This window comes from Macrobrachium rosenbergii, chromosome 25, assembly GCF_040412425.1.
Source record: "Macrobrachium rosenbergii isolate ZJJX-2024 chromosome 25, ASM4041242v1, whole genome shotgun sequence".
Taxonomy (NCBI): Eukaryota; Metazoa; Arthropoda; class Malacostraca; order Decapoda; family Palaemonidae; genus Macrobrachium; species Macrobrachium rosenbergii.
The window spans coordinates 38,049,365-38,072,055 of NC_089765.1; the positions used below are offsets into that span (position 1 = coordinate 38,049,365).

General features: G+C 36.8%; 1 protein-coding gene across 9 annotated transcripts in view; it reads left to right on the forward strand.

The window, feature by feature from the left end:
• The window catches only part of LOC136852569 (serine-rich adhesin for platelets-like), a 144,517-nt gene that overhangs the window by 55,038 nt on the left and 66,788 nt on the right, over nucleotides 1-22,691 (forward strand). For 6 of the 9 annotated variants that reach the window (XM_067127363.1, XM_067127366.1, XM_067127367.1 and 3 more), the window contains exon 2: nucleotides 7,551-7,613. The exons of the other annotated variants lie outside the window; for them this stretch is intronic. The gene's annotated coding sequence lies outside the window, so the exon portion shown is untranslated. The remainder of the gene's footprint in view (nucleotides 1-7,550; nucleotides 7,614-22,691) is intronic. 9 annotated transcript variants of the gene reach the window in all.

The window sequence follows — 22,691 nt, forward strand, 5'->3', positions numbered from 1 at the left end:
GGCACTGCGGGGAAAACTGTGACTTATTATTAGTCGATTTAAAATCTTTTTCTCTTACTCCTAGCATCTGGAAACTATTCCCTTCCTCTGCATACCAGCAAGGAAATTGCATCGAAGAGGAATGTGCATACCGACCTAGATAACTATTTGTTTTTATGATTTTTCATTAGAACACCTAACAATATTAGACTTGTGTGTATTTTGGGTACGTAAAAATTAGTGTGACTTGATTGTCATTCGTAGTGGGTTGCAGAATTATAAGATTCTTGTGAGAACACACAATGTTCTACAGTATTAGATTAGAAATATAGATAGCTCTAATATTAGATGTTCGAATTATTAGATTTGATAAAGATTGGGATCGTTGTTGGGTATATGCTCCAGCTTTGCCTGCTCTGTGGTTTAAAGACTGGCACTGCGGTTGGGGTATATCCCCAGATATGTATACTTTTTTTTTTTTTTTGCTTTATTAGTCTTGTATGGATGTGGTTAGAATAATATTCCTTATATCCTGACATTCATGCAAAAAAAAAAAGTCGACACTGTAATTGCTTCATTTACTATTTTTCCCTCTGCCTTCAAGTCATACTGAGGAAGAAGAGGGGGGGGGAGGATGGACTGGGAGATGGGAAGAGAGGGTGGAAGCGGGTTGCCACCCCACACCATCACCACTTCGGTTCAATAACTGCTGCGTGATGCTACCTGGTCTCCGTCGCTTGCATTTGAAGAGGACGAATCTTGCAAGCGCACCTCCGTCATCTCTTTAACTCGAGAGAGAGAGAGAGAGAGAGAGAGAGAGAGAGCAACTTCCCGTTCATTAAAATTATAGCATCTTTACCCGTACGTGGTAGTCTGATTAGATGCTATGTAAGGATGCATCCATTTAATATTGTAATAGAAAAGGCTGTGAAAGATCACGAGGCCATGATGGGAGCAGTTATTATTGGCTAATATCAGATAATTTACGGCTGGCCTTTCTACTTAACGCAAGTTCACTCTTGTGCATACGCCGATTTTATAACAATCAGAAAGAAAAAGGCTTCTATGATGTTAGGACCGCGCGCAGATTTAAATGACCCCGGGAACTGTGGGCACTAACATACCGCAAGTATACGCGTGCGTGGAAGAGTTCGTTCGTACGTACGTAACCGCTATGCTGTGCGTGGGCGACTGGTTCTGTCGGGGCTGATGTGGCCGGGTGGGGAAGGATTGGAGGAGGGGGATGTAAAGAGAAGAGAGAACCTTGTCGGGTCGGAGGGAGGGGTGAGAAGAGAAGAGAGGCGGGAAAGGGGGGGGGGGAAGGTTGCTGGGAAGGCTCGGCGAGGTCTGCTTTAACTCGGTCAGTGCAGCTGGTCCGGGATAGTTGGTGGTTGCCCCCACTCCACCCATCATCCATGCCATATCTCCCGGAGACCTCCCATCCCTTCACCCATTTTCCCGCCAGACAGCCTGTATAGTTGGCACACGCACGTCCCTGTTATGTAGCCGACCTTTTTAAGTGTCTCGAGTGTGCGATAAGGTCTTATATAGATTTAAATAAGCTCATGAATTTCTCAAGAGTATGTTAATATACTCTCTCTCTCTCTCTCTCTCTCTCTCTCTCTCTCTCTCTCTCTCTCTCTCTCTCTCTCCAACGTTTTAATGCATAGGAAATATTCGTTGGTCCGGCTTTTTCTTTCAGGTCCTCGTGCTTTTTAGAGCTTCCGAAGAGCTTTTACTTGTATTTAACTTTATGCCCATTTATAAAGTAAAAGGAAAAGAATATGAATCGGTACACTTTACCGTTGTGTGGACTAAATTACATTTCATTTTCGATAGTTGAACGTTAGCTTTATGTGTTATTTTATATACGGCTTTCTAGACCAAGGCTTATCTAATAACGCGGATAGAATTTTTATCTCGTTTTTTCTACTAAAAGTGGGTCTTTGGACAGAGAGAACTTTGATGGTAAGCATATCTACGCAAACTTCATAATGTAATTTTGAAATAAAAGCTGTGGTAATTTTCTTTATTTGCCATGAATACTTTTGTAACCTTCCTTCTTTCAAGAAGCAAGTCTGCCGTTTCCGTCGAGGTCAGACCCTACTTCTTTTTCTTTACATGCTTTTTATTTGTCTTTCAAATCAGAAAAATCTTGCTATAAAACATTCCCAAAATCCTTATAATGGAAAAACCATTAGAATTATAAGAAAGTCAAATGAGCCGAAAATCCTGATAAGAAAATACAGAATAATCTTGATAAGGAGATACACCAATCGATATTTATAAAGAAATACAAAATATATTTTCTAAAGAAATGAACAGTAAACCACTTGATAAGGAAACACACAAATACACACACACACACAATTAAATCTTGTCACGGGAAATGCCAAAAATCTTGATTAGGCAACACAAAAAACGTAAGGGATTTTTTTTTCATTCATATCTTGTCAAGGAAAGCAAATAAAAAACATTGTTGATAAGGTCTATGCAAAATCTTGTTAGGGGGGGAAAAACGTGAAAGGGCCATACCAAAAAGGCTGGTAACGGAACAGCAAATCTTGTCAAGTAAGTCTGCGAAAGAACCTTGACAAGAAAATTTAAGAAAAATAAATAAATTAAAGCCTTGGTAAGGAAATTAAATCTCAAGTAATGTAGTGCATATGTATATGAAAAAAGAAAAGAAATAAATCATACTACCTTCATTACTAGTCTTATTAATGTTCATACAGTAGAGTCACGTGCAATGAAATAACAAATAAATAATTATGTGCCTGTACGCGATATGGACCTCTAAAGTAACTTTGTAAATAGCGGGAAACACCGCGTGAGTTTTTTTTTTTTTTTTTGCCTTCGATATTAAGAACTGTAACCCGAGGTTTCTTTTAGTCTCTTGATAATTATATTGAAATGTAACGTTGAGCGCTCACAATTATTCTACAAACTGTCATTACATTTATCAACGTCTTTCCAAGCAAATTTTTGATGGAAGTTAAATACATAACATTCATAAAACGGCCCCTCTCACTCGTTTGTAAACACACGGGAATTCTTTCACTGATATAAGTTTTTGGGAAATGTAAATGTTTTCTTTAAGTGCAGAATTTTGATGTTTGAATTAAAATAACTTGGCTGTGGTGTTACCTCCTCCACTGTAGTTTGCTTCATATTAGCTCAAATTAGTAACCGTCTGACATCCTTTTTCTTCAAGAGAGAAAACGGAAGTCCTACCGTTTTCTACCAGTCAGGGGGTACAATTACATTTTCACTTCCTCGCAACGTTCCCGGTTTAGACAGGTGAATAATATTTCGGAAATAAAATACAGCGTGGTATATAATCGTGCTATTCATAGAGATTAATGCATTGAGGTTAACCTGAACGAGTTCAGGTCTGAATCATGAGTTATTTAGAGATATTTGGTAGTAGCAGTGCAGAGTATTCACTATGAAAGGAAGGCTGTACTTTTTTTTTTTTTTATTTCCGTCGTTACTCGTCAAAGATAACTGGTAACAGTGTATTGTTTTCATGGATTATAAACAGGGGTATTGCTTTCGATGCATGTTACAAAATGCTGGTATATACATTGGTATCCTTTCTTTTTCCATACCAGCAGAGTTGGAGCCGAAAAGAGCAGAGCCTTCCGGTTCAAAGCAATACATGTGGATGAGGTTGCTTGCTCCATACCCTTTTCTTGTCCCCAGTTGGCACTGTTACCCATTCACAGCGGGGTCGACTGGTACTTATTGTAGTTACTGAAAACAATATTAACTCTGACTTAGGAATTTATTACAAAGTGCCAGATTGAGTTAGAAGTTCGCCTTTCATCGCGATCGATGAAGTGGCTGGTGACAGTGGCTCATTTGGCAGGATATCTAGGAACTTGTGTGATTTATGCTTCAACGTGTACGGGGTGTCTCGCGTCGGCTGAGAGGCAACGAGGTATGCAGTTTCATGGGTTTTAAAGGCCATGAGAGCAAATGATGATGCATGAGCTGTCTCGGCTGCGCAGTGATAGAGAATAAGTCGAGGTAGAGAGTGTCTGACACCATTTCTAGGACTGCGGCGTGGTTTTAATGTGGCTGTTGATTAATTTGAGACCAAGGTTTCTTTGATAGATCTTAAAAATTTTGTAGCGTTAATGCGCATACTGAATGCAACTTAGGTTACCTAGCACGCCCTCTGGTCAGTCTATTTGGCCACATTTAGGAAGACATTGAGAGGATATAAAAACACTAAGTGGCAGCATGAGAAAATGAAAGGTTTAGGGAATAAAAAAAATTTGAGCTGTAATTACATGACAGATCATGCACAGGTCTGTAGAAGAATGGAAATGGCACTCAAGAAGAAAGCGAAAGAGGAAGAGAGGACAACTAATGGAGTTAGTATTTATAAAACTAGTTGAACTTGGAAAATAGAAGAGGTGAAGAACTGGATAATACCAATGGAAAATGTTAGCAGATGTTTGAGAATGTTCAAAGAATTAGCAGGTTGGAGAGTGTAAAGACAACAGGCACTGATGCGACTACCAGTGGGATATTCAAGTATGGTGGAGATGTGTGACTGAGTAGCTGACCAGGATTTTTAAGGTGTATCTAGATGAAGGAATAAAACTCTAGCATTATATAAACGCAAAAGTGAAAATAGGCAACTGTAAGAATAACAGAAGCCTTGCATTACTTAGTGAACTAGGGAATGTTCTAACCGAGAATGTATGACAGATGACAGGAAAACTGACAGGGGAGGAAATGTGTAGAATTACATAAGGAAGAGGGTATGGAATAGGTGTTTGGTATGGATCAGGTATGTGAAACGTTTGAAAATCAAGGTAAAAGCTGTAAGGGGCATACATGGACCAAGAAAAGCATTGGAAACGTCAACAGAGACACACTAGTAGGGGCGTTGATGTATAGTATAGAAGATTGAGTGCAATTAAGGGTTTTTTTTTTCTTTTTTGATGGAAGCAGAGCACATGTCAGAATATGTCAAGGCAAAAGCAACTGGTTGCAAAGCGCGTTAGAATATTTCAGTCTGAAAGCAACTGGTTGCAAAGCGCGTTTTAGAATATGTCAAGGTGAAAGCAATTGCTTGCAAAGCTCGTGTCAGGATATGTCAATGTGAAAGAGATTGGTTTAGTGTTTAAGTGATTCTGTAAACAGCATGTGTTATTTTTCTTTGGTTACTAGATGGAAGGACACAAGAACTCAGACAAGAACGTGTATATCGGTGCAAAGTTGACGGGATAAGAGATCGTGAATAATATGTGCACTACTAATTCAGGGCAGTGAAAAGAAAATTCAGTAACTAGTGAAAGAACTTGCAAGTGTTTGCAAGAGGAAACGTTCAGAGTAAATGTGAGCTAAAAATAATGTTATGCGGGTACAATCAATGTTAATACAGATCGTGAAGGAATGGAAGCAGTGTTTGTAAGGAAGTAAATGGATGATGTTAGAGTGAGAAGAGGTAAATCATAAAATAGACAGAACAAGGAAGGTGTGTGTGTGTTAAAGACTGGGAGGAGACCTACAATGAATATGGAAGCCAAGGTGGGATTGTGGGAAAGGTTTATTGAACCACCTCTCTTCTGGAAGTGAAGTGCTGAACGGGAATGAGAAAAAAAAAAGGCTGAAACTTTTCAGGTGAATTGTCTCCATATCAGATGTGACGAAAGAGGAATTGAAAGAGTGGAAATACGTAGCGGTAAAACGGCTAATGTACGTGAAAGGATTGATCAGTATTTCAGTATTTTGAGACAAGTCTGGTCATGTGGGAAGAATGGAGGATGATAGGTTGATGAAAATGGTGTAATATTTGGAAATGCTCATATTTAGGAGGAGAGGAAGACCTAGAGAGTGCCAGATTGATGGACAAAAACAGTTATTGCAAAAGAGATGCCTTAAAATCCAGCAAGTGTCAGTTCAAATGCAGGGTAGAGATAAACAGCTAATTTTGTAGGGATTTTTGATGTGCCTCTGAGAAGTCTCTTTTGTTTGTATATGACACAGCTAATCTTGTGGAAGTATTTTGTACAGGAGCTTTCATCCAAGATTCAGCTCCGTAGGGGATAGTGCACTGTAGGTATTACGTACTTAAGGTTCTTTGCAGCGTCCCTTCGGCCCGTCGCGTCGCTGCAAATCCTTTCATTCCTTTTCGCTGTACCTCCGTTAATATTCTCATTCTTCCATCTAACTTTATACCTCTCCTAATAATTGTTTCATAGTGCAACTGCGAGGTTTTCCACCTGTTGCACCTTTAAAACCCCTTTACTCTCAATTTCCCTTTCAGCGCTGAATGGCCTCTTAGGTCCCAGCGCTTGGACTTTGGTCTTAATTTTATATTCCAATTCCAATCCACGATTCAGCAGTTAAGGTTTCAATGTGAGAGTGAGCGCTGACTTGTAGTTTCTCTAGAGCCACCCCTTGTTGGGGTGGTAGGGGAAACCATTTGACACTGAAAGGGCTGGTATGGGAAACCGTTTGACACTGAAAGGGCTGGTAGGGGAAACCGTTTGATACTGAAAGGGCTGGTAGAGGAAACCGTTTGACACTGAAAGGGCTGGTAGGGGAAACCGTTTGACACTGAAAGGGCTGGTAGGGGAAACCGTTTGATACTGAAAGGGCTGGTAGAGGAAACCGTTTGACACTGAAAGGGCTGGTAGGGGAAACCGTTTGACACTGAAACGGCTGGTAGGGGAAACCGTCTCACACTGAAATGGCTGGTAGTGGAAACCGTTTGACACTGAAAGGGCTGGTAGGGAAAACCATTTGACATTGAAAGGGCTGGTAGAGGAAACCGTTTGACACTGAAAGGGCTGGTAGGGGAAACCGTTTGACACTGAAAGGGCTGTTAGGGGAAACCGTTTGACACTGAAAGGGCTGGTAGGGGAAACCGTTTGATACTGAAAGGGCTGGTAGAGGAAACCGTTTTGCACTGAAAGGGCTGGTATGGGAAACCGTTTGACACTGAAAGGGCTGGTAGGGGAAATCATTTGATACTGAAAGGGCTGGTAGAGGAAACCGTTTGACACTGAAAGGGCTGGTAGGGGAAACCATTTGACACTGAAAGGGCTGGTAGGGGAAACTGTTTGACACTGAAAGGGCTGGTAGGGGAAACCGTTTGATACTTAAAGGGCTGGTAGGGGAAACCATTTGATACTGAAAGGGCTGGTAGGGGAAACCGTTTGACACTGAAAGGGCTGGTAGGGGAAACCGTTTGATACGTAAAGGGCTGGTGGGGGAAACCATTTGATACTGAAAGGGCTGGTAGGGGAAACCATTTGACACTGAAAGGGCTGGTAGGGGAAACCGTTTGATACTGAAAGGGCTGGTAGGGGAAACCATTTGATACTGAAAGGGCTGGTAGGGGAAACCGTTTGATACTGAAATAAATACAATTATCTTTAACAGGAGTGTATCTCGTGAACGTGTATGTTGATGCTAATGAGCATAGCAGTGTTAGCAATTAGTGGTCTGCTTGGTAACTGTGTATTTGTTTATAAACCACATAGTAATAAAAAGTTTTTGTTACAGTTGAATGTGTGGTGTATTAACCTATTTTCTCTTTCTTACAGGTAAGCCCCTCCCCCCACACCCCCACAAAGTTGAGGGGCCTAAAATAACAGAAGTATGGTGAGGTAAGGATTAACTTCAGAGTAAACTCTTCTTACACAGCATTTGTAAAAGGATAAATGTGATAGTGACTTCTTGAGCCACTCCTTTTTTTAGAGAAAAATGCCAGGGAAGTTCCACACAGTAAGATATCCACGTATGACAAAATGGAAATAATATCCACGTATGACAAAATGGAAATAAAGATAAAACTGAATACATTTATGTAAAAACAGTGATAAATACTAAAAGAGACAATAAACAAATAGAGGAGTGTACCTGGATGAATTGTACAGCAAAGTAATTAGGAAGTCAAACCTAGTTTTGTGCTTGTGGGTGAAATCTTGCAGCCTGTCTCGAATAGAATTCAACCTCTTATAATCAATAATAAGGGCAATGACACATGTAACGAAATGAGTTCGCGAAAGTCAACAGACAGAGGAGTTGAGAGACAGTGGAATGAAGTAAACAGTTTGGTCTTTGAAATATTATCATCTTAAAAAAATTGTAGGTCAAGCTCGAAAGAATCCGGTCAATTCATTTTTTGTTTCCACAAAAATAGTGATTGTTCGTGTTTACGTGTTTATTACTTATTCAGCTCGTGTGTGCGCACAAATATATATGACCCATATATATATATATATATATATATATATATATATATATATATATATATATATATATATATATATATATATATATATATATATATATATATATATATATATATATATATATATATAGCTGTATGGTGCAGGATTCAAACCGAATTGTTTGTGATTTTCGTCAGTTATGTAATATTAAGCTCTTTGACAGGGGGACACTGGCATATACGGCATTACACCACGTTATTTTTTCGTCACTAGTCTTCGGTCCTCACTTTCTCTGGTTACGCCTGTTGCAGTTTGGGGAGTTAGTGGTTGTGACATGCCTGTTATTTGTGTGTGACGAAGTTGCTATTTGTTTTTCCTTATCTTTTCAAGCCCATATCTATTAAATAAAAACATTAAGTTACTTTATAATTTTGCCGTATTGATTTTGGCGAGGTTTATAGCCATTTCAGGTTATGTTACGTTCACAAGTATCACAGTTTCTTTAATGATTGAATATTTCTGATAATATCAATTCTGTGCTCCTTCGAGCCGTCTTTACTCCTTGGTCGTAAACTCAAAGTTAGAAATATCAGTTGGTTTGTAACTTATATAATCTTTGTCGAGAAAAAATGGCCTGCATGAGCTTATTCCGGGGTGCATGAAGTTAATGGCATTTTCCTTTTTTTTTACCTGTCGCATTTTTAGACAGACTACCGTCAATAGCATCCTTTCGCCTGTTGACTTAGTAATGAAATCCATGGAATATCTTCCTTGAATGTGATTATCATAACTAGTGTTTGCGTCCTTGACGGAGTGGCTCCATAGAAAACAGCATAAGGGTCACTGTCAGATAGATACCTTCTCGACTGCTGAGTGGATGAAAACCCTGGGTAAATTTACCATTTACCTCAGTCTTGCATACGCTCTTACACTTCCTAGATATCAGTCCAGCAATTCTGTGTTATTTCTCCCCCGCCTCCCCACCACAGCATCCCCAGCTTTTCCAGATTATACACATTTTTCACCATTCTTTCCACATTAGCACACCATCTCAAGACACTCGGGTTGATTCTTTCATCCTACACTAACCTTGTTACCTCTTCTACGTCTCTCCATATTTCCCGCCATTTCAATTCTGGTACTCCCCATATGCCATGCAAAAAATATATATAGCTTTAACCTTTTTTCTCATTTGCATTCAACATTGTGCTTCACTTCTTAGATGAAGGGTTGATTCAGTAATCCCCTCATACTTTTCCATCTTGGCATCCATAGGCACTCCAAGTCTTTTCTCAATCCTTTGCACAAACCCTGCTACCTTTCTCACTTCACCCGTTTTGTCACGCCTCTTCTCTCATCCTACCAGCGTCACTTATATTACTCTCAAATAATTATGCAAATCTACCCCTTCAATTCATCCGTTATCCATGTTATAATTCAGTTCACTATCTTCGTAGTTTGTACCCTCAAAATCTTCCGCGGCTCAAATTTATTCTTGCAAACACAACCAAACTTTTTCACTCATTTCTTCCGTTTCCCTATCATCTGCAAACACCAGCAATCTAAGAGTCCATTCACGACCCACTTTCTTATCCCAGAACTTTGTACCTACGTCTAATTTCCTCTCTGCGACTTCTCGCGTGACTCCATCATCTTCCATTATACAAATTTTACTCACTCTGGACAACTTGTCTTCTATATCGTATTCCCGCAGTAATCATTACTTCGCTTCTGTTGATTATGTCATAAGTATTTCTACAAAATATGAGATGCTTGCCTTTTTTTTTTTTTTATTCTTTTCAGTGGCAGGATAAAAGTCCTTGGTCCGAGCTTCGAGACGGTACTGGACGTCCCTAGATTTTAGAATTGCCGTCTTGACCACTTCTTATGTAACCCTCCTTTTTGGCGGTACAAGTTTACTAATATTAATGATGTTTTCACCCGTGTAAATGCTAGGATAGTAGGCTTTAATAGACTTGAAAGGCAGGTAATAGTCCAGAGTCTAAATTCTGAATGAAAAATAATTCAATATTATCAAGGCGTGCGGAAGTTGTGGTGAAGTTTTGATATAATTAAAGTTTGTATATTTCGTATTTGTCGGTTAGTTTTACAAAGGTTAGTCCATCATAAATGAGAAAACTTAATTGCCACTTTGTTAGATGTAAATGTTCATGCATAGACAGTAGTTCTTTAATGTTTTGTTAGTAACCATAGGTGGCTCGTCAGAGAATTTTTTTTTTTTTTTTTTTCATTTGGTGGATCACTCCTTCAAAATATATAACTGGGAGATGTCTGGCTTAGCTTCTTTTACCATAAAATCACTGGAAGTCCAGGAAGTTGCACGATTTCTCTCTCTCTCTCTCTCTCTCTCAAAAAGGGGATGTGAATCAGACGACGTATATGAGGATAAGAGGAACCATTTTTTACGTTCTTGGTGCTGTCTAGTAGGGTTGGTTTGCAAAGTTGGCATGCGCTGACATAATTGGTTGTGGGCAAAATATCACATTATTTATTCTTTAGCAAGAATCGGTGTAATAGCGTGTATGGATGCTTTGGCTAGCGAGAGGATTCTTTTTTCTATTTATTTTGTCTTTGACTGGCAGTGTCATTTTGCACGTAAAGTTTTCATTAAAAAAATATACTGAATAGTTTTTAAGTTAATTAAAGACATTTTTAGCAAGGTATATATTCTTGGGCGTGGAACGAGAGTGGGACTTATTATTAATTTAGGTATTTTGGTGTACATTTACCTGTCACCTGGGTACAAACAGGAGAGAGAGAGAGAGAGAATAACTGGTATAATAAGTATGATCGATTTGTGGACAGACCTTCGGTTTGGTTAGATGAAGCTGCCTTTGTGGCTAGCAGGACCGCCCCCCTCCCCTCCCAACACTTGAGCAGCCCTGGGAGAAAGAATATTCGACACGAGAGAGAGAGAGAGAGAGAGAGAGAGAGAGAGAGAGAGAGAGAGAGATCCAAAGCGGAAGTGATGTAAACACTCGCTGCTCTACAAGAATGAGCCGCAGCTGATGGAACACCAGACATTTGTTTACTGATGGTGTAGACTGTTTCTCCCTCTCCCCCGCCCCCCATCCTCCCCCCTATTTTTGTAAGGAAGGATGGGTGGGGGTTACATCCCCCTCCATTCCATCCCCTGACTGCCTATTGTGCCATCACGCCCAGACGCCACTAGAACTTAGTTTGGTGTCGATACAGATTTTAAAATATATTTTTACTTATGTCATTATTGCTTGTTTTGAGCTGCTGAGATCGCATTGTAGCAAATCGTGAACTCGGCGGAGAAACGGATTTTCACTGACATTGCGGCTTCTATGAGCTTAAAGTACGCATTTGTCCTATTTAACTATTACAGCATTTTTACATCCTTATTTTATACGGAATCCTTTAACGTCCATTTATTTATATTTATACTAGGCGTCGGTTGTGCCTTCATTTTTTGAAAGTGGTTTTAGTTTGTTGTCAATTTTTTTTTTTTATACACGTCGCCCCGTAAATGTATCGGATGTGATGATAACTATTCTTCTTTCACTTGAACAAATGGGAGAATGAGTACAGGACTGTACTTATGGTTTTGTTTTAAGTGACGCATACTTAAAATTGTAGTGCAGCCTCTTGGTTTGAAACTTTGAAGTTAGACCATGTTACAGAAATGTAATGTTGTAGTAACAGGTATATGCGCTCTGTTCTCTGTATTTTCTGTTATAACTACTTTCATATATCTACAACTACATATCCTTAATAAGCAGCGCCCTCCATAACTACAACCACAGGAAGAGCGTTCTCCATACTGCAGCAGATGTGAATAATACCATCTGCAAGGGCAGATAAGCAGAGATGTGAATTGTCTTGGCGATCTAAATGGCTTCCCGTAAGTTTTTGTTTTGTAGTAAATTTAACAACGTCAGTGATAATGCTGTCTATCTCTTTTAAGAAGCACGTGCGAGTAAACATCGGGAAAGTGTTTTTAGAAACACGTTAGAGAAAACATTTAGAGATTGTTGCTTCTTGGTACTTTGTGTTGCGTGTAAACTGATCCGTCTTTTTGTTTACTGGAGGTATTAATAACAAACTACTTAAGAACCACGAGGAAAATAATTCAGAAGCGTAGAGTAACAGAATAATTCTAGCCTGGGCAGACGTTCACGAGACTTCGTGGTTTATGATAGTCAGTTTGTTTCACTGAAAAAAAGAAAAACCTTAATTACATTATTTTTAAAGATAACTGATTACTAACAATGTTTCACTCGTCTTTTTTTTCGGCGTACAACAGCAGCAGACGCGCACGCGGGCTGCAATTAAAGGAAAAGAAGCTAAAGTGAGATATATTAAAGCCAGTCGCTCCACTGAAAAATGGCGGAAAGAAATGAAACTGAGCACAATGAGATAAAGGGCAACCCTATTAGCATTTTTGTTTTTTGTTTTTATCAAATTTATGACTGAGTCTTTGTTCACTACATTCGAACGGGGGGCAAGCATTGTTGTCTATGCTGGAGAAGGGATGTCTTTTTACAGAAAATAATGTCATGAGTGTTTATGTGTTGTCCTAGTTTGAAGTTGTTTGTAACCTTGTATTATTTTTCTTAGCTAGCCACAACTGCCGTGAGAAAGCAAACAAGCTTTATATATATACTAAGGTCTCGTTTGGCTTCACTCCAAACTTTTATATCTTGAGTAAAGGTTTAAAGAAGAAAGAAGAAGACTGTTCAACTCCGCTGGACTGTGACGCAAGTAGAGGAATTCGGAAGGCAAAAATATTGAAACTGCAGAGAGAATTAAGATCAGGTCGTGTCTTCTGGGAACCTAGAAAATGTACTCGGTGGAGTCACCCTTTTAAAAGTAATGAGTCTTTTAGAGAGACAGGAAAATAGCTTGGAGAGAGAGAAAGATGGTCGCTATTTGGGTTAACTTGTAGAAAACGATAAATAAAAGGAAAATCCTTTTGCCCACGAAGAGTGTCATTGCATAGATTCAAGGCGAGCGAACGACGACTTTGCTAGTGTTTTGGCAGAACCAAAAGGAGTGACCTCTGAAGATTATATTCCATGTGAAGTTACAATATTTTAAATTTTCACCAATGACTGAAAGAAAAGAAAAGTTGGACTGCTAAATATTATAAACGGAATGTTATTAAAAGGTTGCACGATGCTGGGACAGTGAATTGGAATGCTCGAATGACAAATAAATAATGACGACAAGAACAACAGAAGGGGGCAAATGCAGGGAGTGGGAAAGACCAATGTCTGGTTATTGAGGATGGTGACGATGCATTACCTGGGTGATTTCTGTATGTGTACTTTATTACGATTATCGGTACGTACAGTACACGCACGCTATAACTTTCTATATTATATATATTATATACATACTGCCTATATATATCTATAAATAGTAAGCCATAAATATCACTTAATATCGCTGTCTCTTTACCTTGGGATTAACATAAACCCAAAGGATATTATTATATCTGATAAATGCATCTCCCCGGTTAAGATTCAGGCTTGGGCCTTTGGTTTAGACAGTGACAGACGGTTGTTCGGGCAGATGGACTTACCAATTATTATTCCCCTTGGGCTTAAGTTATTCCCGTTGTATAGTGAATTCGATAGAAGTGATATTTGCGTCTTTTATATATATATATATATATATATATATATATATATATATATATATATATATATATATATATATATATATATATATATATATATATATATGACTTTTTATCACATCACCGTGATTCATATACAATCAGTATGCTACAAACGTCCTTTAATATCCAATTCGCTCTACCTCGGAAATAATATATTTTCATATATGTTACCGAAGGGGAATTTTTAGTTGATAATAACGTGGATTAAAGCGTCCACTGTAGTCCTGAGTTCTTGTCCTTCGTTGGTTCGAGCCCACGGGACGACGAACTTATTATCAACTAAAAATTCCCCTTCGGTAACATATATGAAAAATATATTATTTCCGAGGTAGAGCGAATTGATATTAAAGAACGTTTGTAGCTTACAATTATATATATATATATATATATATATATATATATATATATATATATATATATATATATATATATATATACATATATACATATATAATATATATATATATATATATATATATATATATATATATATATATATATATATATATATATATATATATAATATATATATATATATATATATATATATATATATATATATAATACAACTGAATCACGAAAATATGGAACATGATGAAATGATGAGTATATAAAGACAAAATCCATGAAGGAAAGAGAAACAGTGGAGTGCTGCAAGGCCTTTCAACTTATATAGTCCTTTACTTAGCAGACTGAAGAAATATAAAAGTAAGATTATAAAGAAAGCTATTATAAATGACAGATGGGGATTACAAAGGAAAAAATATGTACCTGGAATCCAACACAATTGAAGAATTAGCAGACCCACCAAAACAGGGTTAATATTTAAGAGATTTTACAATGGATTAGGCTCAACGGCTCAGAAGCAGGGACAGGACGATGAAAAGATTACACAAGGAACGTGACTGACCACCAGAAAATTTTAGAAAAGTACAACTCAGTAATTCTTATTTTTGTAAACATTAAAAATATTTACAAGGTGAACCTTTTTACAAAAAATATATATATTAAACATATGAATGCATAGAAATATATATATAAGGTAGCCAATTTTTAATTAAGTCAGTAATTTTATCTTTTAGGTCATTCTTGAAAATTTTACATATACAGGGGTCCAAATAATACATGCCAGGACTAAGAGTAAAATTACAACTGGAAGTAAGCTGTATAATAGCGGATTCTAAAAGATTTCGTGAAGAGAAAGCTTTTGATCTGGCAACACTGAATTTTCAGTCCAGTTTATCCTGTGAGGTTTTTCACTTGAATGAATATTGCATTGTATGTTTGCCCAGTTTTGACAGAATACTTATGCTGCTTAATCCGTACATCTAAATCTTTTAATGTCAACCTCATTATTTCCTATAATAACACACTTAAAGGAATGTTAATAAAAAATAGTCCTTGGGAAAAGAGCAACATAATATATGAAATTCCATGTTTGGACTGCCCCTCTTTTTATATCGGCCAATCTAGCAAGGATTTAGATGTACGGATTAAGCAGCATAAGTATTCTGTCAAAACTGGGTAAACATCCAATGCTATATTCGTCCATTTAAGTGAAAAATCTCAAAGGATAAATTGGACTGAAAGTTCATCGATTGCCAGATTGAAAGATTTCTCTTCACGAAATCTTTTAAATCCACTACTATACGGGTTACTTCCAGTTGTAACTTTAATCTCAGCCCTGGCATATATTATTTGGACCCCTGCATATGTACACTGTTCAAGAATGACCTAAAAGATAAAATCACTGACTTAATTAAAAATTAGTTACCTTATATATATTTTTCTATGTATTCGTATGTTTAATATATATTTTTTTGTAAAAATGTTCACCTCGTAAAAATTTTTATTCTTTACCAAAATGAGAATTACTGATTTGTACTTTTATAACATTTTTTGGTGGTTAGTCACCTTCCTTGTATAATCTTTTAATTGTCCTGTCCCTGCTTCTGAGCTGTTGAGCCTAACCCTTTGTAAAATCTCTTAAATATTATCCTTGTTTTGGTAGGTCTGCTAATTCTTCAGTTATGTTGGATTCCAGGTACATATATTTTCCTTTGTAATCCCCTTCTGTCATTTATACGAGCTTTCTTTGTAAACTTATTTTTATATTTCTTCAGTCCACTAAGTAAAGGACTATAAGTCGAAAGGCCTTGCAGCACTCCACTGTTTCTCTTTCCTTCGTGGATTTTGTCTTTGTGTGTGTGTGTATATATGTGTATATGTATATATATATATATATATATATATATATATATATATATATATATATATATATATAGTTTTATAGTGTAATATCAGATATATAAGGTTGCAATCATTTGTTACAGAATCGTGCATTATTGCATTCGCAAATAGAACATCCCGAGAGTTCACTGATATTTTCTTTAGATTTTATCTCTCCGTATCATATGCAATATCTAAACTCCCCACCGCTTCTCTCTCTCTCTCTTATGTTTTTAATCTTGTAAGTTGCTTCTTAATGCTGAGTCTGTCTGCTGCATCATCCCCGTTTTCTTCTGCGATTAGCTGATTTCAATGACGTCATTCCCACTTCAAACCAGATGCTCTGTTTTATGATTGTTAGGTCTTTTGTTTGTGGATGGAGAAGGTGTTTATTACGATAAGCATCTTCCATGATTTCATGAGGTATTATTAACATACCTCTTATGGTATTACTAAAAACGCATCGTTGTTAGCTTTAGTTAGTGAAATATTCCCAAGTGAATTTATCTGGTAATCTAAAAACCGAAAAGACAACTTTAAGCATTACAAATAACATTAGCTGAACGGACAAGGCTCATGGTTAACGAATCCACGCTATTAGCTCGAGAGGTGTGCTGTACAACTGTTAATGATTTATAATGCACTGATCACATTTTCTTCCCCCAGTAGCCTAAGGGCATTCTGAAGGCCCTTTAGGCTTCAGCAGTCAGAATCTGTTTTACCTGCCCATCCCCCGGCCTAAGGTCATTCATATGATTTCATACAATTTAGAGACGCAGTTCAGAGTTGAGATTAATGGATGCGTCGGCTATTAAGGATTCTCTTGACATGGAATTTAGGACGATCGGAGATTGGTGCCTCGAACTTTATTTATTTTTTCAGTTTCTTATGGGGGCTGGAATTCCCTTCTTGATTTTGTGTGCTTTTCAGTCTTGAACGTTTCGATTTCAAAAAGTGGCGATTTTGTGTCCATTGGGATAAGATCCTACTGTTTGAAACTATGGATTTTACTCGAAGACTAATGACACAGCAACCAAAAAACTATGATCGAGCTCAGGACGACCGATTTAAACAAAAAATAATTAATAACTGCTTACCTTCGAATACTGAAATGTGTAAGAATGTAGAAACCAGGGAAAACGAAAGCTGGTAGGAAATTCCAAAGTTTGACAAGAGAGGGAAATTTTTCCCGAACTAAACAAGTCGAGATCTCTGTAAGAAGTGGTAGCCCAGCGGGTATTCTAAGGCTTCTTGGAGGGAAGGACTTTCCTATAGATTAACATAATTTCACTTACTCATCAGGTGCACAATTTTGAAAAATTGAGCTTGGCTCCTTTCAGTAAAATACTTAATTAAAACGAAAGCACAGCTGATTTGATGGAAGTATGATAGAATATATTACCGATGTGTTAGACAGATGCACCGTATAATGTTAATGTTGTGCTGTTACTCAATTTGGAATGAACGTAACACGATACCATCATGTGCTTACCGCGTCATGTATGCGTTGAGTGACTGTAGCCTTTATCATTGCACATTGTATTAATTTTTATTAAATGTAAAGTTATGTGCAGTTGGTTTCAGAAACGGTTTATGGCCTCATATAAAAGATAATTGAAAGCGCAGTTATATTACGAAATGACCCCGTTTCGATACAATAATTTTATGGTATAATCGTGTATCTTTACCGTTTTATAAAGGAATAATGTTTTTGGCTGTTTCACAAAATGGCACGAGAGAGAGAGAGAGAGAGAGAGAGAGAGAGAGAGAGAGAGAGAGAGAGAGAGAGAGAGAGAGAGTACGTCTTTTTTAGTATTCATGTGCAGTGTAATCTCTCTCTCTCTCTCTCTCTCTCTCTCTCTCTCTCTCTCTCTCTCTCTCACAGCACAGATCGCTACAGCCCCTTTAGGGAATCGATGTAGGAGGAAAAGAGAGAGAGAGAGAGAGAGAGAGAGAGAGAGAGAGAGAGAGAGAGAGAGTACTGCCGTGTGCTGCTTGATTGCCTGATTGATGGGATTGCTTGATTGGTGGCTTCACGACATATGATGGTACGTCTCTTTTTATCGATGTGTCTAGTTTACACATACAGAAGCTTAATATTTTTCCTCTTTTATTGTAAGGTCTATTTCTCTCCCACCAAAAAAAAAAAAATTTTTTTTTTTACTACACTCGCGGTCAGGCGGTCTATAAATATATGTTACTAGTCTTGTCTGTGCTCGATCAAGCAGCTTTAAATAAGGCGTGACATTGAGAGAGAGAGAGAGAGAGAGAGAGAGAGAGAGAGAGAGAGAGAGAGAGAGAGAGAGAGACACTCGCGCTGATGGTAATGTTCCAGATCTGAGGAATAATAATAATAATAATAATAATAATAATAATAATACGTTTTTATGTGAGTATAATTGTTTATTTTACCTTTAGTTTATTCGGAAAAAGCTATTTTTCATTTTTAAAGATCCTGTTTCATCACATGCATCACGAACGGTTTACCATTAAAAACTGTTCAATCATGTAGGCTATATCAGCTGAGCAATCAGCAGTTGTTTGATCATGCTTATCGTTGAAAGGTGATCAATAAGAATTATTTGATCGCGTATTACTTAGATAGTTGATAAACAAGAATTTACTGATCATGATTTTCGTGAGAGTTCTTTGTGCACATTTAGCCTAACTATGATAATTCTTTGCTAGGAGCTATTCGGTCGCGGTTCAATGGATGATTAATTTTAGTTGGGAAACCGTTCTTATCTTTAATAGTTCACCTTGAAAGTGCCTGGTAAATAATGATTCACCTTCAGAGTGCCTGGTAAAGAATAATTCTTTTCATTATTACTTTAGCTAGTCTCAATATGAATGTTTAATCTCAAACAAGTGTCTGATCTTGTCATTTTTGAAAACGAATGTTATTTATGACAGATTATGAGCTTAATTTTTTTGTTATGATTCACATCAAAATCGTTCTTTGTATGCTCACGAGCAATTGTATCCTTGGAGGATACAGATGAACGGCTAGGTTTTCGAGGTCACATGTATACATTGTTTAGAAGCTCGGTGCAGGTCAAATAAACAGGTAAACAAAGAAAGGTATTGGCGAAGCCAATATATTATATATATATATATATATATATATATATATATATATATATATATATATATATATATATATACACAGTATATATATACATATATATATATATATATATATATATATATATATATATATATATATATATATATATATATAACTGGTTATGTTGTTGTTTCTAGAAAACTTCAATTTAAGGAGGAACAGGATAACCAGAAGACGTGGTAAAATTGTAGACATTATTATTCCTTAGAAATTAATAGAGGCACAGCCGAGCTTCCGGGAATACATAACTTTTCCCATCATCAGGGTCACTTATCCATAGAATGACATAAAAAATAGTTTTCTTACTGTTTATTTTTTATGTCATTCTATAGATAAGTGACCCTGATGATGGGAGAAGTTATGTATTCCCAAAAGCTCGGCTGTGCCTCTGTTAATTTCTAAGGAATAATAATGTCAGCAATTTTACCACGTCTTCTGGCTATCCTGTTCCTCCCTATATATATATATATATATATATATATATATATATATATATATATATATATATATATATATATATATATATATATATATATATATATATATATTTGTTATTCATAACAACGGACGTTCTGAATCTGACCGTGACGTAAGAATAGATGTCCTGTCGAAATACTGTTTTTCAAAGGGTCCGGGTTATAAAATTTAATGCGCAGACGAAAATTTATGCAAAGTGGGGAAATGGCGATTTTTCTTTAGATTGGTGAAAACGAAAATACATAAATAAGCAAAACCGTAAGAATGAAATGCACAAGCCACATTTATACCGTCAGGGATATCGGACAGGGCGTTTTCTTGGATGTTATCGAATTTTTGTTTCCTTTTGTACGAGAAGAGAAAACTTTGTTTACTTTCCAGGAAAAATGAGATAAATGGGAATTCACATACACTAGACAGATACACTGGAGGATGCAGGTTTGCATGTAGATTTTGTTAAATAGCCAGACAAAATTTAAGAGGTGTGAATCTGAAATGGCACGATTACATTGCATTATATTCAAAGTGCCATAGTTTCTGAATATTTAAGAGTAATTCGTAAAAGTATAAATTTTTTTATTCATGTGATCAGTGGCTGTTATTTTGTATTTAAGGAAATGACTGCACATGTTTAGAGCAAGGGGTTTTGTTGTGCTATTGCATTCTGTATGCTTGTTCGTGCATTTTTCACACGAAGATATTCAGTTATGTGGAAGGTTCCTTGACAGGTGAAAGATTCTTTATAGAGCGTAGGGGGCGGTGGGGAGCGGTGTTCCATCTGAAGTTTTACGCATTTTGAATATTGATTGTGATTACTAAAAAAAAAAAAATTAGTAACTTTCTCTATGCAATTTTGTGGGTAAAATTTGAGGGCATATCGTGATTACCAGCTTTAAAAAAAAAAACATAACCAGTGAATCTTACTTTGGTTCTTTGGAAGTAATGATATCCGAATACTGATTTGCAGTGCGGCTGTAGCAGAGTTATGACTAAAGTAAAATTTGGACTCAAACAATTTACAGCAAGTCCAGGTATTGCACGTCACTTATCAAGCATTAGTTCTGAAATTGATAAGCTTCAAATCCTTCTATGTGACATGCATTTCTACCCGTATAAGTGCACAAGTATGCCTGTGCAGTTATCTATTAGTGGGTTTCAAGCATTTCTGGAGAAACTGGAGTTCTTCAGGGCGTATTCTTTTGGTATGGCCGTGAGGGGTAAGTGTTTTTACCCACTCGTTTGCACGGCAGCTGTGGTGGTGCCATAATCACTGTTTTAAAACCGTGGGGATAGCAATTACCCCACTAAACCTAAAAAAATTTTCCTTACATTTCAGCTATTCAACTTTGCACGGAAAAGATGTTCAGTCGCACAATAACGGTCATTCATACTAATCTCTTATAAATAAAATGAGGTGTTAGGTTGGTTTTCCAGTTTTATCTGGGGGATTTGAATTTTTTCCTGGTATCTTAGGCATTCAATTATTGCTCTTAAAATTAATGGGACTGTCTCTGTTCGGATGGCGTTAAATTTGGGTATTGCATCATCTGCCCATGAAAGTGAAAGTTCCTTTGTCTATTTCCTATACGGATAGTCCTGTGCTGATATGCTTATCTGAAAATCAACACGTCGGGAAGTGAAGATTTCACTGTGGCCATTAAACGCGTGCGCGCGCACATGCACACATATATGCATATAGCCTATATAATTTATATATATATATATATATATATATATATATATATATATATATATATATATATATATATATATCATTAAGCTACAAATGTCGTTTAATATCCAGTTTGCGCTACTTCGGGAACATCAACAGAAGGGGAATTATATATGAGTGATAAATGGTTTGTACATAAGTGACTCGAACACTCGACAATACAACCAACGGGGTACAACCAATGGGCTATCAAGAGAGGTTTTGAGCGTCGACTGGAAGTCACTGGTTGTACTGTCGAGTGTTCGAGTCACGTGGTACCAAACCATTTATTACACGATATTTGTAGTTTAACGTTTGTATACAAAATGTCACTGCGATGTGATGAAAATTAACACACACGCACACATATATACGAGTGTATGTATATATATATATATATATATATATATATATATATATATATATATATATATATATATGTAATCTCCTCCATTCAGGCGAGAGATACCGGGAATCGATCCTAGTTGGATGGAAACGACTCAAACCCATTTCCTGAAAAATTCTGTATGCTGACCCAAGTAGTGGATAATGCATGTGATACTCGACTGTGGTGGGTAGCAGCCAGGTTGAGAAGACGTGGGATAGCCGTCTCATCCCGGGAGACTTGTTGACAACCGCAGGGCTAATACCCTCTGGAGCCATTCCCTCTGATGTGAAAAGGCGTATATATGTGTAATTATGTGTGTGTATATATATATATATATATATATATATATATATATATATATATATATATATATATATATATATATATATATATATATATATATATATATATATATATATATATATATATATATATATATATATATATATATATATATATATATATACTTGAAGAGTATTGTTTCGATAAATATAAGTACGAAAACTTGCCAGTTTTAAAATAAGATAATGTATATATACCACGCATTCTCAGAGTAGAAGAACTTAAAAATAAAAAAAACATTTTTTCAAGGCTAGCCACCAATACACCAAACGTTAAATGCAGTTTCTAGTTTTGCCGAAAATCCTTATGATATGAGAGTTATTTGAATGCACCAACGTCCAGTGAATCTCTGAATACTTATACGAGAAATGGCCAGTATGACTGTATTTCAGAATTGTAGATTAAGGGTAGAAGGGAACATAGCAGCTTGCCTTTTGAATGTGCTACTATTTTCTTCGGTCTGAGGTGCTTGACAGGGACGTACCTTAATAGCTCAAGTAATTGTCTCGTTAGATTCGCTATTAAGGCACTGTGTGTGTGTGTGTGTGTGAGAGAGAGAGAGAGAG